Source organism: Sphaeramia orbicularis, chromosome 13 (genome assembly GCF_902148855.1).
Source record: "Sphaeramia orbicularis chromosome 13, fSphaOr1.1, whole genome shotgun sequence".
Lineage (NCBI taxonomy): Eukaryota > Metazoa > Chordata > Actinopteri > Kurtiformes > Apogonidae > Sphaeramia > Sphaeramia orbicularis.
The window spans coordinates 10,615,553-10,621,552 of record NC_043969.1 but is presented as its reverse complement, the minus strand read 5'-3'; the positions used below and the strand labels follow the sequence as shown (position 1 = coordinate 10,621,552).

The following is a 6,000-nucleotide window of genomic DNA, read 5'->3' as shown; positions in this document are numbered from 1 at the left end:
TAAAATACTAGTGATGTAGTGGCTTTGTATGATTCCATAATAGTTTGCTCTGCTTGATCTAAAAAAAAACAATTGCAATCAAGTCCTTTTTTTTTTTTTTTTTAACTTTTCTTAAAGTGGTCATATTTTGTTAACCCCACTTTTATTAGTCTTTGGTTCATTTATTTCTGTATTTGGACCCTGATAGTTCAAAAAGTTTGAATTTGAACCCTCCAGGTGCTGCAAAGTTATCTTTATATTAATTCCGGCAAAAATCAAGTGGATTTCTACAACCCGTTTTAATTCCTGCTTAATTTGTTACATCTATAACTAGTTACATCATGACATTTGCACATATGAGGTCAAGACTTTCGACGAACATTTCTCCGAGTACGACATAATTGTTTGTCAGCAATGAGGTTCTAATAGTTTTGGATTTTTCATTATAGTTTAGTTTTATTTAGTTTTAACTTTTTTTTCTGTAATTCAGTTAGTTTTAATTAGTTTTTAGAGCAGGTTTGCTAGTTTTTGTTATTTTCTAAATGTTTAGTTTTAGTTTAGTTTTAATTTTTTTAAATATCTTTTCTCTTCTTCTCCGTCGTACTCAAATCAATCCCAGACAGGACTCTGCTGCTTTCTCCCAACTTTAGTCTCCATGTTTCCAGGTAGAGTGGGAACCAGAAGACGACTGGAAACCACAACTGACGAGAAGTGACGGACCCTTAAATATAGTATGGTGCCAGCAGAGAAAATTGCTTGAGGGAAATAAATCGATTTCATATCAATCCGACATTGACAAAAACAAAATCTAAGGGAATTTTATCCGGAATTTTTATACGTTTTAGTTAAGTTTTGTAAGCACACAATACATTTTCAGTTAGTTATCATTTTTTTCTTTTAATTATAGTTTTTATTTATTTCAGTTAACGACAATGTTTTAACAATTCTAGTTTTCGTCATTTCGTTAGTTTTTCGTTAACGATAATAACCTCGGTCAGCAGCAGCGGTTGTAGTCCATGCTGAAAATATGTCCAAACTTTGAGCCAATAACAAAAAATGTTCAGCTGTTGGTTGTATTAACAAACAAAAGTGGCTGAATGGGACAGAGCAGCACAGCCAACAACTAGGAGGGGGCGGGGCATGATGTGGGTCCTTTACATTTAAAGGGCCAGCGCTCAAAACAACCTTTCTGGTGTCATTACTCAGAAATAAGGTTGAAGATGGACCTGTGGAGTTGAATTAATGAAGAATTCAGACCCAAGCAGAGCATTTACAGTTTATGTAGACCACAGGGGAAAGTCTTAAAATGCACAATTCAATTTAAAATAGCAAAATATCACTCATTTAACCCTTTCATGGATACTGGTCACTACAGTGGACAGTTATTCTCCAGCTCTTCTCTTATATATTCATGGGTTTTGTTGTTTTAGTTCCATATCAGCCAACACAGTGGACGCTTATGCATCATCCCATAATACATTGTAATTCATACCATTATTGTAACTTTGCAGATCAGGTTGATAAACCTGATCTGCAGTAACATGTGTTAAATCAATTGCTAATTGTTATTAGACTGTAATCAACAGTTTTCTTAAACAAAAAGTTTTTTTTTTTTTTGCATATTGTCTGTATGAAGTTATTAATAACTAGTATTAGAGTATGTTAAAATGTGAGAAAACATCAGATTAGCTGCATGAAAAATGTTTTTATTTCATAGTTTTCACACAGTTTATCACTTTCTGATGATGGGTTTTAAGTACAGGGTGTCCCATAAGTCTCCATACATAGGAAAAATAAACGTTTCTTGACATAAACCATTTTTATTTATATAATATGCTCTATATGACTGCCATTTTGTCGGTAACACATTTCAATGCGTGTCCTCCACTGCTGAAGAACTATAAAGAAGAAATATAAAGAAATACATGTTAGAACCATATATGTATGGAATGTATTATGTCTCCTATGTATGGAGACTTATGGGACACCCTGTACATGTTTTTTTGCTTCAAAAATTGGTGTCCAGCTGTGTGGACATTTTTGTAACTCCATGAAAAATAGGTTCATAAAAAAATTTCAATCGCATTGTTGTTGTTTTTTTTCATGCCTAAAAAGGAATAAAAACACTCAGGAAAAAAAACTCAACTAAAGTTCTCATAATTCATGCATGAAAGGGTTAAAGCCAGACTGCCCTTAAAATAAAACTTTAAAAAATTAAACTATAAAATTAAAACTTCTTCCAACAATGGTGATTCTATCATTTCTCCCACAGAAAACCCACAGGTCATATGAGCGGGTAGCACAAAGACACACAATTCATTAACTTTTTAAATTATTTCTTTATTTATATATATTTATTTATTCATCTCAGTTTGGTTGATATTCTTTTTAATCATTGTTGCACTTAAGTATTTTGTACTCAACGGAAATTAACATAAAACCAGAACAAAAAAAAAATTATAATAAAAAGGACAAAAATGAACTAATTGGGGAAAAAAAAAATCTAAGAAACAGGAGTGGAGTAGAGAGCTGGCTTGCTGAGAAGGGAGGGATGGAAGATTTAAGACAGAAAGAAGGAAGAGCGGAAAAAGGGCAGTTGGGCTGATCAGGCAGAAGATGAGTGTGAAGCAGCTCTCTCCTCCCAGTTACACCTCAAAACCATCCGCATGCTTTCCATTCACTCCAAACCGTTTCTTCCTGTGTGCCTGTGCTCTTTCCCTCCTGCACAAAGATCGGAAACAACAGACGATGCTGTTTTCATCTTTTAGCGTTTTGTCTTCCAATCCAGCCGCTTCCTTTCCAGTGTAAACACCCACCGGGGCACTCCCGTCACTCTAACAGATCTCAGTTTGGGGCTGTAGGTGTCAACGAGGGAAAATAAGATCTGACAGAGGAACGAGTATGAGCTGGAAAGAACAACTATACGGAATGGAAACAAGCTTCTTCTGCCCAATTAGACTCTCTTCTGGAAGAAACGCATCGAGTGTGTTTCATAAGTCTATCGCCGTTTGCTGCTGCAGACTGACGGACGCCGTAGCTAAGCCCGCCAGCTTCATTCAAGGAAAAGGGAATGTTGGTAAACAGGAAGTGATGTGACTCAAATGGAAAGCACGGGCGCTGCATGACACCAGCCACAGTTCTCAGATGTACATAACATACAGTATTTTGACCGTACAGCCGGGCATTGTGAAACCAGGCGAGTATAAACACATACAACTCAAACCAGAACTTAGATTTTTGCACCACAGTCTTTTGCTAGCCCAATACAGAGTACAGGGGTATCATATGTAGGACGAGAAATGATAAATAAAACAAAAAAAAAGTACAGGGGGTGTTAAGGTATCTTTTCAATCTGCTGCTGCTGAGGTCCAAAGTGTGCTGTAGCCTCCATGCGGCTAATGCTTTTGCACCAGGCCTTGGTAGACGTGTATGAGGTTGGCACACCCTGCCCCCATCCACAACCTTTGTATTCCTCTGCTGTTTAAGTCCGCTTTAACAATCCATTTCTACCATCCTCTCCTGAAATGTTTCCCTTATATGGTTTGGAGGTGGGCCCAGATCCACGTACATCCATGTTCATAAAAACACTAATATCACCTCTTACGATTTTCCCTTCAAGCTTTAAGGGGTGGGGGGGTGGAGGGGGACAGAGCAAAGGCAGAAAAGAAATCATTTAAACAAAATCTAGGACAGAAGTGGGCAGAGTAATAGTATAATAGTAGTAGTAGTAGTAGTAGTATTAGTAGTAGTAGTAGTAGTAGTAGTAGTTTCCTCCTTGGTTGCCGTAGTAACAATGGTAGCATGGGAGGAGGGCCGTGTCCGTAAGGCGTCATCAGAAACATAGGCCGATGATGTAAGAGATGGTGGGAGGATCACAGCAGATAGGCAGGGCAGCAGGAGAGAGAAACAGAGGGTGGGTTTGTCCGTCCACACTTGTGATGTTAGAGATGATATGTCAGCTATTTTACAAGTTATTCCCTTGTTTTTTGTTGGTTTTTTTTTTTTTTTTTTTTTTTAGAATGTCAAGTCTTTGTAGCACCCGAACCAACCCAGACAAAAGCCCAAAGCCTGACCCTGTATAGCCTGCCACAACTACCCCTTTAACAGAAACAAGCCCAACATCAACAAGAATGACAGTCACAACATCAACGATTGAAATGATACTTTAAAAGCAACACAAAATAATTACTCTCCTCTTATTCAAGTGTCTTGATATAATAATATTAAAACAAATAAGAACAATCTTTTATGACACAGAAAGAGCACTGTCTCTTTTCTCTGTCCTCTTTTGGCTAGAAATCTCAAAAAAGAAAAAAAAAAAAAAAAGAAAAAAATATATATAATATATATATTTTAAAGACGTCCAAAAAATACAAATGATAAACAATACCAATATAAAAAGCCTCCCCAACAACATCCAAAAACAAAAAAGTAACAAAAAAGAAAAGAGTTCATACAGAAATTGCAATAGCGCTCTATACATGGCATAACTGTACAAGGAAAGGAGCAAATGTCCGGTAAAACTACCCACAATGCAATACACTGTCACTGACATGAAAAGGAGAAAGGAGGATGGAAATGAGGTGTTACGAAAGGCAGGAGAAGTTAGAGTTTGACATTTGAGGTGAAGGGAAGGGTTGAAAAGCAGGGTTACAGCAGGGGGGGGGGGGGGGGGTTGTAATAGACAGAGAGAGGATAGCTTGAAACAAAAGTGCAGAATTACTTAAGTAATTAAAGAACAATGCTGTCTTCCTTGCAACACAGAACTGTTTTTCATTTAATAATAATAATTCATTAATTATAATAAAACTTCTTTTACAGAAAACAGTAATAACAATAAGAGTAACAATATTGACCATACAGTAATGCCTACATGGACATTAACCGTAAAAATGAATTTTAAAATAAAATAAAAATTAGGAAAAATGAATGCCAAATAACCAAAAGGAAAAACAAAAAAAACAACAACAATGAGAGAGCTGGTTTGTCCTGTGCGATGTCACTGAGCTCCATCTTTGGAGAGAGCCGTTTTTTTAGCCAGTTTGAGCCTGACCCAAAAAAAAAGAACAAAAAACAAAACAAAAAAAAAAAAAAACAACACCCGCCGCCCAGCTGAAAGGGGCCGCTGCCGAGATTATAGTCCGCTCCGGAATGATCTGCTGCGGCACAGGACAGCAGAGGGGGAGAGAGGGAGGAGCAGACCGAACCTCGTGGACGACCCCTTCTGCTCCGCTCACCCCTTCTTCTAGCACACAGGCTCACATACACACTCACGCATCCTGTGAATACTTTGGGTTTGTGGCAACAGTGTGTATGTTTCTTGGTGTTGTTGGACTCCACGTTCTTAGGAGAATGACTGTCAATGCATTGGCCAATGAGGCACATAATGAAGGATGCCAACAGTTAACAGAGGGTGAAAGAAGGGTGAAAGGGGAGATTCAGGTTAGGGCAGCAGGTGGGCCACATTTGGAGGTTTTTTTAGGCGGGGAGGGGGGACTGAGGGGATGAGCTTTTTCGAAAGAGGGAGGAGTGGAACCCCGACGTACTCCACATGGGATGAGAATAGAGCAGACAACCAGTGGCGATGAGTGCTGGATGGCTGTGCAGAAAATGCTGGCACTTTTGACCTTTGAAATCCCGAGACCCCACCTGTGGCCCCATCCCTCTATGTCTACACCCGCCCACTCTCCCCCTCTCTCGTGCAGACTGCCCTCCCAGGGACAGATGGAGACAAACAGATGGACGTAGAGCGCCCCGCTTGGGCAGACAACGGTGGTTTGGCGTGATGCTGCTCAACTCAAGTCAACACAACTCAGGATGGCTGATATGGACCGCTGTACACAGGATATATGCATTCCTGCCAGAGGGGACACAGAAGAGGAGATTGATTACCTTTTCTCTGTTTGTATCTACGCTCCTTTATAAACAGTGCATCTCAATACGGCTGGGTGATCTCACAATCATAATGTCAACTGCTTTACAGAGGTATCGTAGAGTCAATTTCAGTGTTGTTTAATATAT

The 6,000-nt window shown here is 38.8% G+C and overlaps 1 protein-coding gene across 3 annotated transcripts in view; it reads right to left on the bottom strand.

The window, feature by feature from the left end:
* Positions 1-2,311: 2,311 nt before the first annotated feature.
* The window catches only part of sik3 (SIK family kinase 3), a 39,991-nt gene continuing 36,302 nt past the window's right edge, over positions 2,312-6,000 (bottom strand). For all 3 annotated transcript variants that reach the window (XM_030152958.1, XM_030152960.1, XM_030152959.1), the window contains one exon: positions 2,312-5,836. The gene's annotated coding sequence lies outside the window, so the exon portion shown is untranslated. The remainder of the gene's footprint in view (positions 5,837-6,000) is intronic.